The sequence below is a fragment of the Corvus cornix genome, chromosome 1A, assembly GCF_000738735.6.
Source record: "Corvus cornix cornix isolate S_Up_H32 chromosome 1A, ASM73873v5, whole genome shotgun sequence".
Lineage (NCBI taxonomy): Eukaryota > Metazoa > Chordata > Aves > Passeriformes > Corvidae > Corvus > Corvus cornix.
Genome location: NC_047057.1, coordinates 5,116,956 through 5,141,316, shown reverse-complemented (window position 1 = coordinate 5,141,316; position 24,361 = coordinate 5,116,956). Strand labels below are relative to the sequence as shown.

Sequence of the window (24,361 nt, the reverse complement as noted above, 5' to 3'; positions counted from 1 at the left end):
TACTTAGGAAGCACAGACAGCAAATTCTCTGAAGAATGCAAGGTCTGTAAAACTGAAATCGAAATTCTGCACAAATATGGATTTACATCATCAGCTCAAATTAAGGCCCACTTTCACACCTACAAACCCCAACCCTGGGTGTCTGCTTTCAGTTTAAAAGCATGCAACAAACTGCCTTCAAACACATCAAGATGCACTACTTTGTTCTGTTGTAAATTTCTCTTCCTCCATGGGTTTAAGGCTTATTTTTAGCTGCTTTAAATCCGAATAGGTCAGATGTATATCTGCTAATGAGTATTGGTAATTAAGGTTTCAAACCACACAGCAGCAATCCAACACTTTCATGTTGCTGATATCTCTCTATATTTGTGTATATTTTCAGAGCAATGTCTGAGAGTCCTATTTGATTGAATTTCATTAAGTTCTTCAAGGCTAAAGTTACTTGTGAAAGCTCAAAATATATCTAAGCATAGATTTTTGTCCTTTTATTCTTTGCAAACCTTTGCAATTGTTCTATATATTAGTCTTTCACTTAGCATAAAAATTTAGAAATTTATATTCCAAGACTATAAATTCCAGTTATAATTTTTGTTATATTTTGCCATGCATTAAAATGGAAAACATAAAAGATTATTATTGAGATCATTATTAATATTATTTTTGTATTTGAGTGCTTAGAAATACTACAGCAAGAACATTTACATGTGCTGAAGAAGCTTGATTATAAAGCTTGGCTAAACTTATTGGAAAAGCTGCAATCATAGCTCAGTTACTTCCGAGAAAACATTTTGGGAAAACTCAGCATATTTCATTTTTCCCTCTTATAATTTGGAGATATGTGTCTAGCTTTGTCAAGTGCTTTGAAAGAGCATGTGAGAAAACTGGGAGTTTTACAGGTGCGAAATATGTCAAGGAATGCAAAAAGAAATGCTCCCCTTTCCCACAGATTTCAATTTCAGTCATTCACAAGAACTGGCCAGGCCTCTGTGAGGTCTGCTCAAACATAATTTCATTTGTATGTGTCTGCTACCCCCTGCACAGTGTAGGAAATAAAGAAGAAACGAAAGAAAGCCTCAGCATGTTCCTGAAATTAATTTTCATGATAGGAGGTACTTATAATTACATTACATCGCTACTTGGAAGAAAAATGGCCAGCTATATTCTAAGAAAATATTAACCCCATCAGCCCAATCACAAATCACTACATTTAATGTATTCTTCCTTTTATTAAGACCCACAAGGTGCCCATTAGAGGCACCTTCACTGCCATCCTAAATCACTTCTAATTATCAGACGAGCAAAAACACGACGGAAATGTTATTTCACATCTTCGAATGAAAGGCTCTTTGCTCCAAAAGACATGTCAGCACTGGATGATTTACTCCATGATTTTGTTTACTGCCTTCAACTTTCATTAGTGTTAAAAGAGCTAAGATTGTTTTTCTGACTGCTGAGATTTCCTAGGAGATAAGAACCACACGAACACTGAACTCTCCACCTCCTGCAGTGGGCCAGGGAAGATAAAAGGTGAAAGGCAGGGTGCAACCTCCCATGGCTTTGCTGTTTTGGGTTGTTTTGTCACAGTTCTGGCTTTCTAGGGAATGGAGATGGAAAAGGGCAGGAGCTGTGCCATGGTTTCCCATGCCTCATCCTACTCCCGCCTTGCCCTCTTGCCCCTCTCCTGCGTCAGGTTTGCTTCAGACTTGAGGCTTTTCGTTTGTCCCACATTCCTGCCGTCCCACAACAAAATAAGCAGGAATTTTGAACACATTAAGTGTCTGAACTTGTTCTTTTATTCCTGGTTAAGCCTCTCATTGAGGTTTTTGTGTTCTTCTAAAGAGATTGAAATTAATGCTTGATAGATTTTTAGCAAAATATGTATTGCTACCTAATTTTCACTCTAAGGTTTTGACTAAGCTTTCAGGAGCATTTTTCAGGAGTAAAACCTTCTAGCTGAAGAAAACAGCTATTTCCTAAAGCATCAGTCACTGCAAGATTTATACATGTTTAATCCCATTCAGACACATTAATACCCTCTCAAGCTAAAACAAAGAAGCAAAGTATGACAACAACATATTACTAACAAGAGGGAATTAAAAGAATTAATCTGGTGTTTCTCTCCTGGAATTTTTGTGTGCGATGGCATGACAAGTCCCTGAGCATCCTAATCTCATTGGATCTGCTTTGATTTAGGGTTTGGAGCAGATGATCCCAGAGGTCCAAACTTACATTACTCAGTGGTCTAGATATCAGCACCCTGCAGAAAATTTGCTGACAAAGGAGAAAATGATTTAGGAATTAAAGTGTATTTCCTTGGAGGAAAGGGATTTTTTTTTTTTTTAAATCAGACTTGATATAATTTTTTCTTTGTAATATTGTTTATTCCCTATGGGTTTATTCGCTATGCCATTATGCATAAGTGAAGCCTGATTCTCCCACATAGAAAAGGTGGTACAGACATTGATCCCTCCAAGCCCAAAAATGCTACAAACTTCCAATACTTTGCATTTCAGCTCTGTGCCTGCTGCTTGCTCAGTACACACATATTGCAATATGTGATCAGGAAGCCCATGATACCCATTCGATCATGGGAAGCAAGAGCTGGAATTTCTGGGGATGGCACTCATTTTCTCTGGCATTGGATGAATCATAACTCTTCAATATCTAGAAGAGCTATGATCCTATCTATCCATATCAGAGACGTAACATACACCTTCTATTTAGAAGCTCTGTACATGATTCATTACCATGACACAGATAGATAAGAGAATCTATGGCTTTATTATCCAGGAATTGTACTATGGTATGATATTTTACTAGAGGAAATGCAAACATTATTCTGCTAAACCTTCTCTGTGCCATTCTGCAATGTTGTTATTAACATTCACACACAACAATAAAAACTTATGGGCATTCACAAGCAGTTGTTATATCATTTATAATACAATGATAAAGCTGAACACTATAATTGTAATTTGTCAAAATAGAAAAAAGGGTACAAATAGAAACCAAAATAAATTTTTTAAACCATGATGAGGTACCAGAAAAAGAAGTAGTTTGCCATTAAAATGATGCAAGTGGTGTGCATAGAAATCCTGAAATCAAAAAGCCAAACACTGAAGCCAAGACCGTTGATCTGCATCTCCTCAGCCTGTGTTGGAGTGAATGATTAAAAGCTTCTATTTGAGGTGACTTGTTACAAAACAAAGTACATGAAAAAATACTTTAGTGCTTCCCACTGTGACCGCCCTCATATTGGTGGGTCAGGAAGAGAAGGAAACCAGATTGCCCAAAGCTTCTCATTTTGATTGCAAGCTAAAAACTACTTCCACAACTTCCTTCTAGCTTTCGGCCACTTGTCAATACTTTGCATTTATCATTTTTGCAAGAAATGATAAATGATTTCTAGGCTGAAATCATCCACTGAAAACAGTAAATAACAAGCTATGAAATTTCGTTAACTCTCTTTCACCTCTCTTTCTCCAGGGCTGGCCTAGAGCAGGAAAAAAAGCAGGTTGCCAAAGAATCAGCTCTTCTGGAGCCTGTGTACTACATGCAATTCAAGCATCAGTCCAGAAAGGGAAATGCCTCAGTCCAGAAAGCACCATAAGGGAATACATTTCCTGGCCTGATCTTCTATTTCAGCAGCTTGGGAGCCAGAAAAACCATCATACTGGATGTCCTCCTTCTGCACACAAACAGAATGGACACCTCTTATGTATATATAAACAAAAGAAGGGTCTATAAATCATGTTTTCTAAATATCATTTTGTAATCGGCTTCCACTTAGAATACACAGTACAGTCCAAAAGTGAAAAGATATACCTCATTTTTCAAAAATGAAAGGCAGTGATAACTTATTTGTATTTAATCTGTTGCTTACATTTTAAAAACATTGTGAGCATTATATCCAAATAAATATTTATCACTGTAGTACACCTTCCTCTTGTTGTTGGTTAGCCTGTAAACCCAAACCATACCTTAGAAAGATCTTAACTACAAACAAGCATCTCAGCAGTTCACTACACATGGAAGCAAGTCAAGCAAAAACCAAATCAAGCGTCTCCCATCTGAACAAAAATCTGGTGCAATTCACTTCAAACACGCTTCTCTCTTGGCTTCCGAAACACCACTTTGCTGCTCTCTTCTTGGTCCCCAGTTGCCTCTTTGCCAAATGTTACACATATTTATAAGAGGTTAAAATAGAAACAAAACACTACCAACAACCAACCAAGAAACCCAACACCGCATAAGGGGGAGGACAAACAGTGGAGCCAGATGCAGCAGCTTGCTTTTACTGTCTCTTTGCTCTTGGGAAAATGCAATAGTGGCTTCTGAATATTAATTGAATAAGGAGCTGTGCAAATTCCAGCTGTTGCCCTTGCACTGGGGTCTGGAAGACGGGTGTTTTCTCAGCCCCCCGTTTCATTCCCGGACTCCCAGAAACGCTGCACATATGTAGCCCTGCAAGTTGCACAGTTTAACTCTGTAATCCGTCTGCGAAACTCCAGCTTCTCTGACTCAGTGGCACATCAACATTGAGGAAACTATAACTGGGATAAGAACCATATTTAGGGAGGCTCTCCCCTACAAGCTGTGGGTACATAAGGCAATAAAGGGACCAGGTTGTTACAGAAGAATATATGATGCAACCCCCATTTTTGGGGGAATGTGTTTAACCAAGCTGAAAGGCATCAGGGAAGTTTGCTGGACAAGCATTGGCTCCCCTGATTTTCATGGGCTTGCTACTGAGTTACTCAAACACAGGGTGCTCCAACACAAGTCATCACTGCAGATGATGTCCATCATACAGGATCACCTGGAAGGACAGGGACATCACAACTGGGACCATGTACATCCAGACTCAGGATCTGGATGAGGCGTCAAACGAATCTCTTAGAAGTGCTCACCACCTGCTTTATGGAAAGAAGGAAAGGGGAAAAAAAAGACAAAAGGGGGGTTCTTTTAGGTGTCCCACGGTGAGTCTTTGCATCACTGACCAGGTTGAACTTTAAAGGACATGTGGAAGTACCAGTAAGTGAAATCAGGAAAGTCTTTAAAAAGATTTTTTAAATGGTCGGGGTCTTTATCATGTCACATTTTCTGGGCACTAGTACAATTTAATTTGATTTTAAACTGTACTGCTTGATGAAATGTCCTGTTCTTTAGTTCAGTGAAGTCAAGACACAATAAATGGATTTTTAATGGACGAAAGTTCAATTTCTCTGGCAGCAGAGACACATGAGGAAAAGGGACACAATGTACAAATGATGCACTCTGTGCTGACTTCCGACCCTGACCATTTCATGACAGGTATAAAAATGAAATACTGGGGGTGAGAGGAGAGGGAAGAAAAAGGAGAGAGCTTTAAAAGGCAGCAATGCTAATAGCCAAACAGCATATAAATTGTTTAGGAACAGAGGTTGATTTTCGGTTACAAAAATAGTGCAGCCGAAACAAAGCTAAGAATGTTATTTTTCTTTTTCTTTTCTTAATCTTCATTTTATATGTTAGCTACTATTTCTGTTCAGTGTTTGGCTTTCTATTTCAGAGTGTGTGATTTAGTAAAGTCAAGAAAGGTGTTCGGAAGGGGGAGAAATGTAATGATATTATTAATCCCTGTATTATGTGGTAGAATCATTGGTAGAATATATGCAGATAATTCTCTTCCTTGTTTTTATTCAGCAGGAAATTAGTTCACCATTAGAAACATGGTTCAAGGCCATGTTTCCTCAGTCCTGTTGGAGAAATGAATCAGGACACAAAAATAGCTCTGATGGTGCTCGTATTTATCAGGACTTGACTGAGCTGTAGTAATTAAATAATGAATCTTTAACTGGAAATATGATGCTCTATATCTAAAGCTCTGAAAGACCATTACAAATTATTTGAAAGCTGCAAAAATACTTCAAAAATCAATTAAATGTTATTAAAACTGAATACAAATTAAAGACCAAAGCACCAACTCCTGCCTATTTACCTCAGCTAGTTCAACTCCAACTTCAAAACCTCCACTCACTTGCCAGATACAGATTGTGGCTTTTAACATACAATGTCAGCAGATCGCATCTGCTTACTCCTGCTCAGTGGCTCTGGGCTAGAAAATGCTATTTTCAATGCTTTCCCAGAGAGGAGGAAACCATCAGCATTTAAAGGTATCCCCACAAATGTTTATGTTTGAAGCACTGTCACTAGATCTGCCTGCCATCAGAGGACTTCCCACAACCTCACTTACTCATCATGAAGCAATATTTATCTTCCAGCTTCTCCTGGGAGGAGATACTCTCCTGTTCCTGTCGTTGAACACCACTTGTCTCGATAATTAATGAATTTCCTATCACCCACTGCTCCTGCCTGCTGCTCTGCCAGATGCCCCCAGCCCCGCTGCTCCTCCTGATTCCAGCAGTTGTGGGGCTTTGGGGTTGGGTTTTTCCATCTCTGCATGCAGCCAGTGCCATTTTTGTCCCTCAAACACTGCTAATTTATTTCAGCAGACAAGACATTGGGCACACCCACTCCTGGGAAGGCTGACCTGGGGCTGGCATTGGCATTTCATTGGCCACACAAGAGGCAGTGGTGTCTCTTGCCCTCTTCCATGAATGCTGATGGCTTTTAAGGCACCTTCTCATCAAAACTTGGTGATGAGGGAGAAAATTTGGTGCTCTGAGAGTGCTGAGCATGGAATGAACTGGGACTTTCCACAGCGAACATCAGTAGCACAAAACCAATTTTGGGGAGTTTCTTCTCATTGCCTTAGGACCCCTGATTACTCAAGATCTTGTGGTCTCACATGCCCGCAAAGAATACCCCGAGGTTCCTATTTGTTTAAGGACCTGTTTTCTCTATTTGATTAAAACATTTTTGAGCTTTTCAGCAGAATAGTCATATTTAGCCTTAAACCTTCATTTCCCTAACAACTCCTTCAAATACATACTGTGCTCAATTACAGTAAACCCACAAACATGAAGTTCCCTTTTCAGATGCATTCATTTGCATCTTGCATTAAATGGTTTATAATAGAGCCACATCATTCAAATGTTAACTGAAAATTATCATTCTTAATTCTCTCCCACCTTTATAAATTTTTCAGCTCACCTGTCTTCTATTATGAAATGTAGTCTGGGTACCTTTATTTTGTTTATAACCAACAAAGTGCAGAAAAGCTATGCATAAGCTCTGTCAATATTTTTATGAGTTTTGGTGTCTCCCCTTAGAGAACTTACTGAAGTTTTTTCGTGTTCACAGATAACTTCTTCACAGAAACAGTAATGTCTTTTCCCCTGCAGTCAGAGCCAACAGCAACCTTTAAATTGCTGAGGGAAAGACATTTTGAGGTTTGAGAAACACTGTGCAGAAGGCACAAATCACTGCCATCCTTAGAATATCTTTGTATATCCTAACCACAGGGAGTTCAATCCTGAATTACTGCAAAAATATTGTGCCAGGGGCTCCCTGTGGACCTCTAGTCCAAAAATAAGTATTGATGTAATGTGCACCTAAGAGTTCACAAAATGCAGGAGCTAGAAGTGTCTGGAGCAGTGGTGATTCTTAGAGATGCTCTGGCAGTGTTGCAATATCTCTGTTTCCAGGTAGAAAGAGAGAACTGCACAAAATGAAATAAAATTAATCATTAGGCTAAGTTATGCAGCAAGTTCTAAGCCTGTTGTAGACAGTATTGTGCAGACATTATTGCGGTGTTTTATATTAGTAAGAAGTGTGGACAGAGTCAATGAATCCACACTCATCAGCAAATGCTAAAGTAATGCAGAGACTGAGCACTCTGGTGTGTTGCTACACCAATGAAAGAGGAATTGCCCATTTTTGCTGCAGTGCAGCACTACTGGAATCCTGATATCCTTTAATTCTAGACAGATGAAACCCACGGACATCAGAGGAGACCACAGTTTTACAGACGACCGCCAGTCTTTGCCGTCACCCTTGATGAGAGAATCAGCTGGGAGAAACATCAAGTAGCTCCCCAAGATCCAAACTATCACACATTTTTGGTTTAGAAATAGCTTATAGTGGAGACTTGCTCCATTATTAGTCTCCTGTGCCATTTCAGTTTAAAGATGATGGGTCTCCAGAACACTTAATCTAGAAAAGGAAAGTGTAACACAGTGTACTAAATATTTCACCACCTTTAAAAAATAAACAGATTAAAGAAAACCTTCACATCAATACTTTGGACCTAAATGAAAACCAATTCCTTAAGAGCTCCAAACATCCTTTGTAATGGTATGTTCTGCTTTACATCTTAAACTTTCCAACTCTGAGATGAAGGTGGGAATTGCATATCCAGGAAAAAGCAAAAGGGATAATATACACACATTCCACAAATGGATTCAGTTATTCCCTTTTCTTTCAAGTGGGCAAGTGTTACTCTTAACATTAGCAAAGCCAGCAATTTCTACAGAAATTCAGCCAATCAGTACATTCCCCACTCCAAGAAAAAAAGGAAATATTGATGAATTTAAAGTGCATTTTTCTCCTAGTTAAAGGCTGCACGTGCTCAGATCTTTAACATCTGCATTTCCCAAAAGGACTCATTTTCTCTGGACCATCAGATTTTGGTCATATGTTGTGCCATCTAAAACATTCAGAGCACAGCACTGCGTGTATTCCACGACTGGGTTCTCCAGGCAATCAGGTGTAGTTCTGACTCATATTCTCCCAATTTTAAATGAGTTTGCTTAACCAAACAGTACTGATGTGGTTAACTGCTGGAAACATAAGCTCAGATCCCAATCCCACTAGTCTTTAGATCAAATAAGAAACAGGTTAAACTGGCATCCTTGCCATGGACCAGACAGTGATAAAAATTAGTCTTAGGATTTCTGTCCAGATACATTCTAAACCCTGCCAGACATAGCTGTCTACTGAAATACATATCCAAGAAAGTAAATTAAACAGAGTATTCTGCTTCCAAGCTGATGTGCAATGCCTATCCTAAATCACATCTCTATCTTAATTTTGCCCACTTGTCTTACTCCTGACTCTCACACTTAATCCCTGAAAGTAGCTGAGTTGGTCCCCTCCCTGCCCAAATACCACGTCTCAGAACACATGCTGACATGCATAAAAAATACTAAACTTTTTAGCTCAGAAGATGATGTATGGAGCTTCTCAGAGGCAGTAAGAACTGGCTTTGGGGCTGCTACTAGGAAGATGATGGAATTTTGACAAAGCCATACAAACCAAACCCATTAAATCTGGGAGGCTATGAATCCCAGACTCCCTCTCTTCCTTCTGCAATGCAAGGTAGGACTGAGTAGTTTAAAGTCAGCACCTAACACATGGTACACCCACATGAAAAACCCTTTAAACCTTCAAAAATCCAAGTGTCTGTAGGCAAGAGCCTCTTGGAATTACAATAATGAAGACTGTGACTGTGGACATATTCTCCCAGCATAACTTGTGCCAAGAATTTACTGATATTAGAACCTTGTTGGAAAGAAATTTATGGAGGAATTGCTTTTTGGAGTAATCTTGAATTAATAAATAATAGGTACCTTTCTGAGATAGCTGTTTTAGAGCTGCATACAGCTGGATGAAAACTAGCACTATGGTCCAATTTATTTACCATTAGTTCTTTTCTCTCTCTCTCTCTCTCTCTCTTTAAAGTCTAACACACAATTTCAGAATACTGTGAAAGCCTCCTTAATTTGCTTCTGTATTGTGTAAAGCAGATGTCCTGCCTTTGCAAACTGATTAGTAAGTGGTTTATATTATTCCAGTGGTTGTCATCGTTATTGCAGAAATGTTGAGCGAGGCTGCTGTCTGCTGCTTTTAAAAACATCTAGAAAGACAGACTGCCTCTTTCAGCAGGGATACAGGTGTGCAAAACACACTCTTCTGGAGAAAACAGACCAAATAAAATTCTACAAATCAGCCCATCATGTTTCAGGTAGAGGGGTATCTTCAGGATCACAGTAGATAGAGTATAAAACCAGCACAGGCTCTGGACCATGACTCAAGACCTGGGTCTTATTCCAGGTCCTTGTACACTACTAGAAATTTGGTCTTTGACAAATCCTTTTCCTGGCAAAAAATCTCAGATGTGTTATCCTAGTAGCACCTAAAACATTTGAGGCACCCTTCTGTAGTGCCAACTCTTCTTCCATCAGCTGTGAAAGGCTGCTGATGGATGAACATTTATGACGGCTACAATTGTCTACAAGGTCCAACGGGGGTGGGTCTTGTCAGGAGTTGCTCAGGCAGCTTAACAATCAAATTAATTGTTTTTGTTGGAGAGGGTGGAACAAAGTCTGGGTCTCTTATATGTGGACTGAAGTTGATTGAGCTCTCTGAATACTACTGCACTAGAAATTGATGCTAATTATAGCTTTAAAAGGTTAGATATGTTAAATATGCTTCTAGATGTCATGACAGTTTGAAAAGCAAAAAGAAAGGTGGGCATTTAGTTCTTCTGAAGACATACTTCACTGCTGGCTCATCCCATAAGAACCAACGAGTTCTTCCTTTTCCATGTCCAAACTTAGAGTGCAATGGACGTGGCAACAAATACTTATATCCTGCAAGAACCACAAATTACTACTTCAGTCGTTGCAAAATACAGCCATGCGGTTTTTGCTTCTGCATGATGTGACGAAAAATTCTAACTTGCTCACTTTGGGTCCCAAGTTATGCAAACCTCAAAACAAGGGCATTTCATTTGGGGCTTTTTGGTTTAACTTCACACAAATGGTTCTTAAAGCAGGAAGAACTGACCTCGGCCCTTTTGTCAGCATTCAAATTTCCTGACTGCATTGTTAAACAGAGAGCGCCTGTGTCAGCACACATTCACAGGGTAATTTTGGTTGGAAGGGACATCTTGAGGTCACCTGGTCAAGTCAGCCTCACAGCAGGACCAACTAGATCAGGTTGCTCAGGGCTGTCCAGATATTTCAGTATCTCCAAGGGCAGTCAGTCCCTCTGGGTTCCTGTTACAGTGTTTGACCACACCATGGTGAAAATGTTTTCTTGTATCAAAATTTGCCTCTCCATGCTAACACCTTGTGCTTGTTGCCTCCAGTCCTATGTACTCTGTGCACCTCTGGGAAAAAAAGTGTCTTGCTCTGTTGCATTTGTAACCTGTCAGTAAGTAGTTCAGAACACTTTTAGGACTTTCCTTTCCCCTTCTCTGCCAGGATAAGGCAGCTCCTCTTTGAGGTTCTCCTTCTACATCATATATTCCAGATCCCTAATTATCTTGGTGTCCCTCCACCAAACTCCCCCCAGCAGGCCTTGTACAGTGTCCTGGGGAACTCAAAACTGGACACAGTGTATAGATGTGGACTCACAGGTATCAAATGGAGAAACAATCCCTTTTCCTAACGTGTTGGCTACCCTTTTAAGACACCCTAATATTGTCCTTCTGTGCTGCAAGGGTGCAAAACTAACTCCTGTGCAACTTTCTGTCCAGTCAGACCCTCCCACAGGGCTTTTCCTGCAAGGTTAATGATATTTAAGTCCTGTGGAAAGACAGACATGCACAAAAGGTTGGACTGCTTGCAATCATTGTTAGAATCAAAATAAACCCATAAGCACAACACCTAAATGTCTGTATGATGAGATCAAGGGCAGAAGATCATGGAATCATTTAGTTTGGAAGGGACCTTTGAAGACCATCTTGTTCCAACACCCCTGCCATGGACAGGGACACTTTCCACTAGACCAGGTTGCTCAGAGCCCCATCCAAGCTGGCCTTGGACACTTCCAGAGAATGGGTTGTCAACAACTTGTTTGGGCAACAAGACGCCAAACCAAACCGAAGTGTCACAAGTACACAGCACTAGATAATTATATATTATAAAATCTGGGCAATTTTTTTCCACCAAATACCTCACAAAAGATACAATTCAATTATCTTGTCTTAGCCTGTAATTTGACTCAGAAATACAGACTCTATTATTTCAAAGTCACTTTAGGACAATAACATTAAGACAAATTATTCATCTCAAGACAAAGCAGAAGACACTCTACGTCCCTTATGCAGATGTGAATCAAAGGCCCAGATTCTGATACACTCTCCATCTCTGCAGATTTTCAAAGTACAAGCACAGAGCCAAACTCGGATTTTAAAATGAGTCACTCATAACCAGCAGTTCACAGAATTTTCATCTTGAAGCCTTTCAGAAGTATCTTTAAAAAAAGAAAAAGCATTTTCTAAAATACTTTGACAGAATTTTTATCTTGGGACTCCAAGAAAGCATTAGGAGGTAAAATCTCAATTTTTCTACCACTACAAATGTTCTCCCAATTTTAAAGACAAACAAGCTTTCCAGTTACATACAAACACAAGAATAACTCTAGCTGCTAAATCAAATTTCTGATACAGAAGAAAATAATCTTCAAAATGTATCGGAGCAAGCCAAATGAATGCAGTCCTGCCTGCAGAGAACTAGAAAAATTCAAGAGCATTGTTGTTTACCTCAGATTACCAATTTTCTTTAGAAAACCGATTTCTCAGTGAGACTGCAAACTTGTCCATCTACTGGGATAGACTCAATAAGGGGAAATATAAATTTTCAATCATTCTTTAATCAATTAAATTTTTGGTGGTTTTTTTTGTTTTTTTTTGTACTTTGATGCATGTTACAAAATTATACCCATGAATTACTTTTGCTCTTCCCTTCTGTTGTTAGCAGCTAACCTGAGCTAAATCACAGGACTGACACCAAAATCTGCCTCCTAATATTTTCCTAATCTAACTTGTTCCAAAATCAGCCTCTCTGCAGATGCATGTACACATGTGCGTGTATGTGGTATAAAATACACTCAAACAACCACTTCCACAAAGAGCATACACCTTCTTGGCTGCCAAAATTCTGACCCTTTTTATTTCGGACTAGGAGAAAGAAGCTTTTCTCTAGACATTCTTCTACTTGTAAACAGCACACCTTTAATAAAAAAAGCCCTGAAATTTAAAGGCTACTATAAAAAATGTCAACATTTTAACTACCCTTTTGTTTCAAACAGCGCAAGTAGCCAGCCTAGACATTTCCGTGCAGCCATTAAAGCTGAATGCCTTTTGAGGCAGAATTCTATGAATGTGCTCTGGCTTATAAAAAATGTATTAGATGATAGCTCTGAAAAAGGCTCTGAGGCGTAACATGGTCTATCATGTTGTGCATGCATGAGTTAGCTTTTACAAGATCAGAACCAGAAGCGAAGATGAATGCTATTCATGTAAGCCCAAAGCTTTGGAAGTTCAGTATCGCAGCGCTCGGGGGTGAGTACTAGAGCTATTAAAAAAAAAGGACATTCTTTAAATGTTTGGCACATTTGCCCACCCTCAGTTCTTGATGGCGTGGAGCTGGGCTGCAGCAGAACAGGCGGAAGGCCACTGCCTGCTGACCACTTCTCCCCGCTCCCCACAGCCCCACTGAGCTGAATTTGATACAAGAAGGTCAGCAGTGTTCTTGTTAGTAGGTTTTAAAAAGCCAAATATCACTTGACAGAAGAAAAGCAATGACTTCACACCGGGTGTAAAGAGGAACAATTCTGGCAAGGACTCATCCACTTACTGTCAAAGAAAATTACATACAATTTACTATTTTGACATTCTGGAGTGTATTCCACACATTATTAGGATTTGGAGGTCTTAAAGAGAAGCAAGTCAAATAAGCATTAAACTAAATGGATTTTCTTTGATAAATAATGATAAATAATAATACAGATAACTTTGGTTGTTTGCAAAATAGCTTGTTCATAGTCAGCTGCCCGCATTATTTTGAAAATATCCTGAAGCTCAGGACAAACCTTTTTTCAGCTGCTGGATGCTTTAAGGAGCTAACAATGAGTTATTATTCTTATTATTCAAACTATTACATGTATTATGTGACAACATACCTGGAAAAAATTGCACAGAATCCTGAGAAAATGTACCTTTCAAAAATTATCTTTGCATTTTGCTGCTGACTCCAAGTAACACAGGACTTCAGCTGACGAAAGTCTCAGTGTGGCAATGTCCCCACAAATATACCCTCCTTAGACGTCTCCTCTGTGTTTTCCCTTGTGAGCCAATCGCTCTTCTTTGCCACCAAGCTGATGTGTCAGCTGTGACTTTCTGAGTAGCTCTGAGTAATGGGATCAGCTAATGTGCGGCACATGGAGAAATTCCATATCATTCTCCTCTCTAAAAATACCACCGGCTGCCGCTAGAGCTACTCAGCAGTGATGAATAGCTGAAGGGACAAGCAGGTCTCTAAATTTGCTTCATATCTGACAGCCCTTCATCAGATATGGGTAATGGATCCTACTTACTCCAAACTACTGTATACTGCAAGGCACTTTCCCACCGCGTGAATACATACACTCAGTATGGGCTTCCTAATGATCGCGATTTTTTTCTTCCCCATTAAGTCAAGATGATTACACATTAAAAAGCTGTTAGTAAATTTTGAAACGTTACTAATTCAGGCAAAAAAGGCATGTTTGGTCTTCAAATGCACCTCCACGCCTCTGTCAGAGAAGGTTTCAATTGACTTCTAGGGATTTGCCTCGAGTGTTGAAAGTGTGCACATCTTATAAATGCACACAGCTAATTATCTTCAATGACTTTAGCAGATTCACTCACTTAATACACGGGTATGTCTTTCCTGGGTATACAGCATTACAGAATTTTATTTCCTGAAGGTCATTTGATGACTTTATGTGATTTTTTTTTGGTGTTTGTGTGTGTGCATTTGTAATAAGGTCCTATTTCTGAATCAAGAAAAAGAGCATTCAGTGAGACAAAGCGTATTTACTGCATATCTAGGGATCTCCAGATTGGCAATTATATCATAATTGTTTTTAAATTCTAAAAAAGGGGGTGGAGTGGGGAGGTAAGAGATAATTAAGTCACATGAACAGGACCCAAATTGCATTTGCTCTCATTTTTGTTGTGAACAATATCAGTTTAATTGAATCATCTGTAATTTTTCTTACTTATTTTTTTTTTTTTTCAGCCTGCAGGAATGTACACGAGACATTATGAGAGGCTGGCTGGCAAATGTCTTGAGAGCAGAGATTGGAAGTATCCATAGGATTTGCCAGAAATCAGCAGACAAGATATGTCCGTGTGTGTGAGTGCACAAATGTGCCAGGGAGGCTGGAGAGGAGGGATGGCCTCTGGCAAATTGATGTCTGTCAGCTAGCAAACCTTGATTTCACTATTATGTTACGGTTCACCACACAAAAGCTTTCAGCGAGCATCAGCTGTGCTACACACACACACACACACATACTCTCATACACATATTTTTATATATATATACACATTGGCTGCCTTCAGTCAAGCTGGCCTGTCATATTCAATGCATCACTGAAACAATGGAATGGGCAGAGTCTCTCCTAACTTGATTAGCAAAGCATTTTTTCGGTAATAATTGATTGAGTAACATTCATTTCTGTGTTTTTAATAAAGAGAAAATCTTCATGATTTAAATGGCTTTGGTTAATGGAAGGGACCCCTGATGATCTGAAATCTGAAATGGAGCTTGCAGTTAACGCTAGAACTACAGAAAAAGCTAAGGAAATAATAATAGCACCTAATCTGCAATCTTTCTAGAGCAAAATGAAGGATTCCAGCATATTTGGGGGCTTCATGAACCAAAACACCATCCTTAAAAAACTGCACTGCTGAATAAGAGTGGTGCAACTGATGTTATCTACCTGGAGTTGTGTAAAGCATTTGACACTGTCCCACACAACCTCGTCTCTAAACTGGATTAGATGGATGGGCCCCTCAGTAGATAAGAAATGGGCTGGATGGTGGCACTCCGAGTTGCAGTCAATACCCCGACATCTGAATGGGGACCAGTGACGAGTGGCATTTCTCAGGTATTGGAATTGTAACAACCATCTTGTTTGGTGACAGGGACAGTGGATTGAGTGCAACCTCAGCAAGTTTGCTGCGGACACAGAACTGTGCGGTTGACATGCTGGAGGGAAGGGAGAACATCCAGATGGACCTGGACAGGTTGGCCCATCTAAACCTCATGGAGTTCAACAAAGCTGAGTACAAGGTCCTGCATGTGAGTCAGGGAAATCCCAATCCCAAGCACAGGCTGGGCAGAGAATGGATCAAAAGCAGTCCTGGAGAGAAGATGTGGGGGTGTTGGTGCACAAGAAGCTCAACACAATCCATCAATGTGAACTCACAGCCTTGAAAGCCAAACATGCCATGGGCTGCACTGTAAGGACAGGGACGTGCTTGAGCAAGTCAAGAGGAGGCCATGAAGATGCTTAGAGGGCTGGAGCACCTCTGCTATGGAGAAAGGCTGAGAGAGTCTGGATTCTACAGATTGGAGAAGAGAAGGCTCTGGGGAGACCTTAGACTGCCTTCCAGCACTTAAAGGGAGCCCACAATAAAGCTAGAGAGGGGCTTTTGACAAAGCCTTCCAGTGACAGAACAAGGGGTAATGGCTTTAAACTGAATGAAGTAGGTTTGGATTGGACATCAGGAAAAAATTTTTTACTGTGAGGGTGGTGAGGCACTGGAATATATTGCCCAGACAACCTAGGGGTTCCCCATCCCCAGGGGTGTTCAAGGCCAGGTTGGACGGGGCTTGGATCAACCTGGTATAGTGGAAGGTGTCCCTTTATGGTTGAAACGAGAGCATCTTTAAGGTCTCTTTTAACCCAAATCATTCTATGACACCCTTACAGATAGCCATGCATAATTCTCTCTTTACAAACTGAGTAACCTGGCCAAGGTAATAATGTAGGTCTGAGGCAAAGGAATGAAATTAATCTGGGTCTGCTGAGTCTCTTAATAGCCCCGTAACCACCAAACACTCTGTCCCTCTATCTTTTCATTACAACTCACTTAAAGTGCAAATATTCGACATTGGGCTGTGGCATTCTTGGTTCCCCAGATAGTAAGCAGCAACCCAGTGAAATCTTTAAAATAAAAAGAGCATTTCCTTCCTTTCCCTTGAAGAGCATTAAAGATTATGGGAGTATTTTTACTTCCCTAAAACACTTTTATGAAAATTTTGCTGGTCATTGGATAGTTTTGTTTCTTATTCAGTTATAAAATATGAGGCCAGATTTTGCTCTCCTTTACACCAAAATGAATTTATTATAATGCAAAGGAGAAGAGGAAATTGCTACCAGCTCTGCCAGCCTCACTGCTCAGGTAGATTAACATTGCTTCTGGCAGTCCTAGAAAACTGTGCAGAGCCAAAGTCCACACCATAAATAGCTTCTGTGACAAAGGCGTTTTGTAAGCGACACCTTTAATGATCTGGCTATTTATAGGTTTCAAACCAGGACAAATGATGGACTCCTTGGCAGCTGCTTATCCTTACCCTTGCTTAGCGTATGGGGAGGGAGTAGGAGAAGGTCTAAGCATATTTTTTCACTTTTAGCCTCTGCTATCAGCTACTGAGCAAGGACTACCTGCAGAGTGGACTGATGGTGAGCAGGATGATGTTCAAAGCCTAGGAGCCTGCTGGGAGCACTGACATGCGTACCAACAGGCTGCATTGGCAAAACAAGAGATCCTGGAATGGGTTTTCAGTGGTGTTAAGCACACCCAGCCCAAGCTAGAGCCAACATGGTCAGCTCCCAATTAGCTACCTGGAAGATGCAGTCAGGTATCAGAACTGTTCAACATAAACAATCCTGACAAAATCGATGGAGTCTGCTGGATGTCGAATGGCTTGCAACACTAGGTTGCTCATTTAGGTGTCTAAATGCAAACCAACAGATGACAGGCTCTTTTGAAGCTGAGTCCTTTGAGTCTCATTCCCCAAACCCTTGAAGAAATGATTTGACATCTCTTTAGTTGCAACAAGGGAGCTCGAGATGCAAGGAGTAAACTCATGAATGCTTCTGTGCTCTGAACACCTTGAGGGCTGATTTGTACAGATACTCCAGCCTATCAAACCCCAACACAGAACTGCTGCCAGAAAATATTCCTTGGCTTTCTACACTAGCAACTATCCAGTTGTTTCATTAGACTGGTGACAGGCTAGAAAAACCTCAAAGGCCATTGCTGTAAACACTCCTGAACAAACCTGTAGGATGGACAAAAGTGGTTCTTGTAGAAGAAATACTGGAGTGCATAGTAGTTAGAGAACAGCTGCAGCACAGGGCATTAAGTCAGCTCTACTGCAGTCAGAATGAACAAAGGCTTTTTGCTACACTCTAATACGCACACATAATATGACTTGCTGTATTAGAGTCTTTAGAAATCACGATCCTTCTTATATGAGCCAGTGTTGCTCGGTAAGCAACGTGGACAAGAGCCCAAAAATCAAACAAGCATGCTTCTATATACTCCAGTAATTTGCCATTTTACTTAGCTTAATGAATTTTACAGTGCCTAGGAGAATAGAACTGATGGGTTACGAACTCAATGATATATCCTCAGATGCCACTTAGAAAGGCAGACATGGAGCACTCTGTGCTGTTCTATGTTTATGGACATGCATAAATGTGGTGTATATATATACACAAACACATACATGTTACAAATGTAGGTATGTGCATATATACTTACGTAAGAAGCCAGGTTCTAAATTATGAAATAAAACGTCATTAGACATGATTACAGTACAAGCTTGATCTCCCTAAGATACCGCAAACAACCCTCAAATCACTCCCAACTCTGAATAGCATTGCTCTTTTCAGTGCAATATTTAATGCAGTTTAAGTGGAGCTGGTAAGATGATGGTGCTACAGTGAACAGTAATAGTGGACAGGATACATAGAATATCAAAACAAAGTGAAATCAGAAAAGAAGTCAGCCTGTAACAAGCTATGTTAATATTTGCTTCTGCCTTTTTTCTGTAGGCAGATGAAGATGCTGATACAGATCATTAACGCTCTTAAATTGTCATCATGTTAAGGTCAGTAGTAGTGCATTAGGTTGTTTGATCATATCATCATAAAATGCTCCTGAAGTGTGCTGTACCTTTTTTCTTTTTTAATGTCTGGTTTCATTCACCCCTGACTACCTTTGTTCTATTCCAAATTATGACAGAGATGGATTGAGGGAAAATGAAACAAAGTCCAAGGCACACCTGCTGCACCAAGTCCTTTAAAAGTGTTGAAGAGAACATTTGCAGAGGGCCCTTAAATACAAAACCCAACAAATATACCAAAGCCCCATATATTCCCCCTTATTCCCCTTTTTTGTCTCTGAAAACAGAAATTGCTTCCCGAGAAAACCTTTTTCATCTGTGGTAATGGGGTTCCAATGATTTATGGGCTTTGCAGACTGCTGCAAACCCCCCAGATCTCACCCAAGAAGAAAGAGAAAGGAGCCAAGTCCAAAGGTGATCATTGGCTACAGAGAACCTGGGTGTTGCACTGGGTGGGGCTGGAACAGAAGCCCCTGACATGTTCAGGGAACCAAGGAGGCCAATTCCCAGCACATGAGAGTGGCAATGTCTAAAACAGGCTATATGTGTGCTCTGAGGCTGCTCCTGTGCAAACAGGGAGACATGGCTCCCTTGGGAAAGGGCACGCTCAGGAGAGATGCTTCTAGCCATGGCGGCAAGAGCAGTCACAACAAGGGACCAGAGGGACAGCAGAGGACCACTGGTAAGAGCAGGCTGCAGATGTGATAGAAGGACACTGAGAACCCAGAGGGTTTCTTGTCAGTTTTCCAGGAACCCAGAAAGCTGTTGCCTGAAAGAACTCAGCCCTCAAAACTCATAGCAAGAAATGGAAAAGATGTTTTTTGAACATAAAATTCAGATTTTTTGGAAGGCTTGCTTTAAACAGACAACCATCAGATCCTGATTGACTTGGGCTCACAGCAGAGCAGCATTAGCTCAGTACTGAACTCACTATGTGTTGCTGGCTGCCATCAGCAGATGTATTTCACAGGTGTTTAGATTTGCTCACCCACATCTAAGCAATTTCATGATTTAAAAATCAAAGCCGATTGACTGAAACAAAAAGTTTGAAAAAGTCTCATTTTTCAAGCTTATTGCAGAAAAATACCTTGTCTGCTAGGAAGCAACTAACAATATGCAGAAATGATTTCCCCATTTCAGAAAAAAGGTGAAATCTCAAAGTGCTAAGAACTGCTTCTGATGGTCCAGACGGCATCCCTTCTAACCCCATATTCACTTTCAGCTGTAAAAGCCTTAATGAGTAAAGCATCATAATTTCCAATTTTAACCTTCTTACCCTCTTCCCTGAGGTAAGAATGCAAAAATAACATCAGCTGGCTTCATCCAATGTCTGAAATTTCTGCTTCTCTACATAATGCTGTATTACCTTCCTGACAATATTAATTAATATTAATTAATATTAATATTTGAACCGAAAGGGGGTCACAGTACCCTCAGGAACCCTAGGAAAATCCACAGTAAGATGAAGCACCACTACAATCCAATCTGAGAAGGATCTGTCCAGTAATATTGTACATCTGTATCTCAGCTGTGGTTCCTCACTGCTTAATTAAAATGCTCATTACCTATTCTTTTAGAACTTTCAGCATCTCTAGACTGGCTCTGTACAGTATAACCTTGGGTTTGAGAGAAGATGAAGGACTGTCATAACTTCAAATATCCCATCAGAGAAACATCCAGTTGTAACCCAAACCACAGGTAGTCTTTGCATCCAGTGCAGTGGACAGACAGCTTCAGCATAAAATGCACCACCAGTGATGGCCCTATCTGGTATTCAGCACACAATTTTATGGGGTGTATAAAACAAAATCTGAAGCAAAGAGGTAAAAACAATATTGAATTTGTGTTTTCAAATAAAAGGTTCTTTCTAATTTGATACAGGGAAACAAGTGATTCTGGCTGGCTGGCAGCTCCCAGTGGTTTAACCACAGCTTCATTACTACGATTGGGATGCAGCATTGTTGGATTAAGCTATTTCCAGTATTATTCACTTCTGCTACAGAACTTCGCATGCAAATACACTGTCTTGACTGTTATGTTCTTAAACTACTGTTGTGATAAGCTCTAATTCTTAAAACTTGATGCAATTTTCCAGTTTGCTCCTGACATTGCTCTCATGTCTCCAGCCTCTAAGTTCATTACTCATTCTTGTGATGTTTCTTTTGCTGGCTAGGATTATCCCAGAGTTATTTGGCTATAAGAAAGCAAATAAACTTGAATAAGAGGTCAAAGGCTAAGACTGACATAAGCTGTCTTGGGTAAATGACATAACCTTACCTAACTGATTCTCCACAAAAACGCAGTAACAGCACAGGCAGAGCCACCTCTTCCCCTCCAGTGTAGCTTAGAACAGGCACACCAGACCCTCTCAGCAGTCAGGGAATTCATTGCTTGGGCTCTACTTTCTTTCCTTGACTTTCCTTCTCTTGAGGTTCAAGGTTTGCCAGGCTACAATAAAAACCATCCTGGGTCTGCTCCCTATGATAACTATAAGGAATCCTGCAGGTATGACCAAACATAAGAAAAATGAATCAAAGTTACAAACCTGTGGATGATGCTCTGAGAAAGGCTGAAAAACTGTTTGGTTTGGGTTGTGCTTCTCTTTGCTAGATAAACCCTCTTCTCTCTTTGAAGCAGCCAGCAAGTAACTCATAACACGCAAAAGTGTCTGATTGCAGCGGAGGAAGAACTCAACCCTTGGTCCAGCCAAGGTGGCTCAGCTTTGCTTGAGCCACATTGGAAACACGCACAGAATTCTCTCAGCCTTTCTGACTCAAGCTCAAACTGTTAATTTTAAAAGACCAGAACCAAAGATCTTGTTCACAGATGATTTTCAGATGGAGCCAGCAGAAAAAGGTAAAGGAAAAGAAAATGTCAAAACTTTTGATTCATGTCTCTCAGTAAACATGTTTTGCTGTAATATCACTATTATATTCAAAAATCCTGAATTTAACTCTTCCAGCTCCCCCAAACTGACGCAAGAAATAATGATTTTCCTCCTAAAGATTTGTTCTTTAATCACTTTAGTTGCTATCTTTTGCACACTCAGGAACGGTGTTCCCAGCATTGACATCAAAGAACAATGTAATTGTTGTTTACAGAATATTGTTTCTCAGCAGAGAAATCTCTGGATTTAAAGAATCTGTGTGGATTGCAGCATTTTATATGTCTTCTGACTGATTGGCAAAAGTTTATAATGGCTTGTAGTATTGTGAAAAAACAAATCAAATGGAAGAGAGTGGGTGCTCGAATTAACTCCTTAGACACCTTGCTTTTAGAAATCATTCAAAAAACACTGAACACAACATTATCTGAACTTAAATACAGCCTCAGTATACTTTGTTGGCAGTGACAGCCAAGATCAATATTGGAGACCAAATGCCAACAATAAAAGGGTATGTCAGTCAGTATTTCACTGACTAACTGCCCTTATCTGAAGCTCTCATGCTTCACTGGGTGAAAATACAGCCATTGATCTTAGTGTCACAACTCAAATTCTTAATATATCAACTAGTTTCCCACCCTCTCCCCCCTTCATCTCAGCTGAATTTCTGGACCACTACTTATTTTTATGATCAATATTTCTATCACTCTCACATGAACTAAACTTCTATTATATTAACCTTTAAGCACAATTTTTAACATATCTGTTTGGCATAATGTCACGTGTTTTTAACTCAACATCTCTTTTACAATTGCCAGAGATACAGACGAAGTTCAGGTTTCTTAAAGCATTTGTGGCAAAACTACTCTGATTAGTAGATAAATCTACCCCGTGCAATGCCCGAGGAGCTCTCTGTGGCTGCAGAGGGGTGCGCTTTCAAGGATTCAGCTTCCCTTTCCAGGAATTCACAGCTCAGCTGTAAGAATTTTCCTCTGAAGAGTTTTTCTTAGCAATTGATCTGACTGCTTTACCTTAAAGCATTTAAATGCTGGAAATTAGCATGACAAAAATCCAGCCATGCAAACAGTCCTATGTCTGAAAGAGATTGACTGTTCTGCTAAACAATCCCGAGTACTAGGAGAGATGTTAATGTATGTAGTGCATATGGATCAGGTCTCTGGCTTGCTTTGTGGTCTCTGAATTTCACTTTTCCTGTTTGCAAATTGCAAATATGAAGTACAGCCTACTTTGGTTAATTACTTTGGATTTACAAATCAATGAAACCATATTCCAGAAGAAGAAAATGTAATTCTCTGATCTACATTAAATGCTCTGTGAGATTACTCATTAATAAAGTAACTGAAGTTAAATGCTCCAAGATCTTTAAATAAAAAAGCATTAGATGGACAATAAAAAATATATAGACATTGTAAGATATATTACTGTCTTAGGGAATAAGTTTTAAACAAAAAAATTGAGGGAAATTATTAAAAACCACAATAAAACTCTCTCCTTGTCTGTTACCGTAACATAACACTCCTCACTAGCTCATTTACTCAACTTAGTGAAAATTACAGCAAACAATTACTCCTGTCTATCTTGGAACTGTTACAAACAGGGTAATTCCTTGATTATTTGATTATCAGAGACAGAATCCTTGAGCTATCTGGGTTTTACTGCTCCACAGACCTTTTCAATCTTACTTTAAGAACTAACAGAAACTAAAATCAGTGAGAGACACTAAGCAATGCAGTCAAAGACTATTTTATTTATTTTTTAATTATTATTATTTAAAGGTTCAGTGTATTATGTTAGGACTACAATTTTAATGCAGAAGTTGATGTCTCCCAAAGGAAATCATTCTACCCCAAAATGTTTCATCAATTATTGCATTGTTCCATCATTATCCAAATTGTCAAGGCAATTTCATTATAAATCCCACATAAAGTAGCACTAAGGGGTAATGGCAAAATGGCTTTGGTCCCTGTAGGACCATCTCAAGAAAAATAATTTCAGGCAGAGTGGAAACAGCGCTTTGTTCTTGTGCTGTGGGAGGGAAGTTTTTCTTTCTTGGCTATGCCTCCACAACACAAAAAATCCACACAAACAGGGAGTGCTTTAGCAAGAAACAGGGAAAACTGCATGCTATACACAAGTTAGTTCATTTAGGGATCCCACAGCAATGGTTTAATAATAACGGTGCTGATTGGAGATGGATATGTAAAGAGGCTTAATTTCTCAGCTGCAGAGAGCTCTTCAAGGAAAGAATGTGGTGGGAGGATGGGAGGGGAGAAGAGCGTGTGCCCACGGGCCAGCGTGCACAGACGGGTAGGATGGAGACGCCTGTGTGCACACAAAAAAACTCTCAGTTAGAGTCAAAAATTTCCTTTATCTGTCCAAAGCTGTGCATTTAGCATTAGCACACAGACTTCAGAAAGTAAGATATCTGGGTGGCTTTCTCCAATGGAAGATAAAAAGGTGTAACGAGAGGATTTCCTTCATAGCAGGGAGAAGTAATGAAAATACTTATGTTTCTTAATTAATTCTGAAAAATTAAAATATTAATTGCACACCATTCTTGTACATAGGTCAGGAGGAAAAAACACATTGACCTTGT

At 39.8% G+C, this 24,361-nt stretch overlaps 1 protein-coding gene across 8 annotated transcripts in view; it reads right to left on the bottom strand.

Annotated features, from left to right (window-relative positions):
- Positions 1-24,361, bottom strand: part of CELF2 (CUGBP Elav-like family member 2) — a 550,097-nt gene that overhangs the window by 153,659 nt on the left and 372,077 nt on the right. The window lies entirely within an intron of this gene.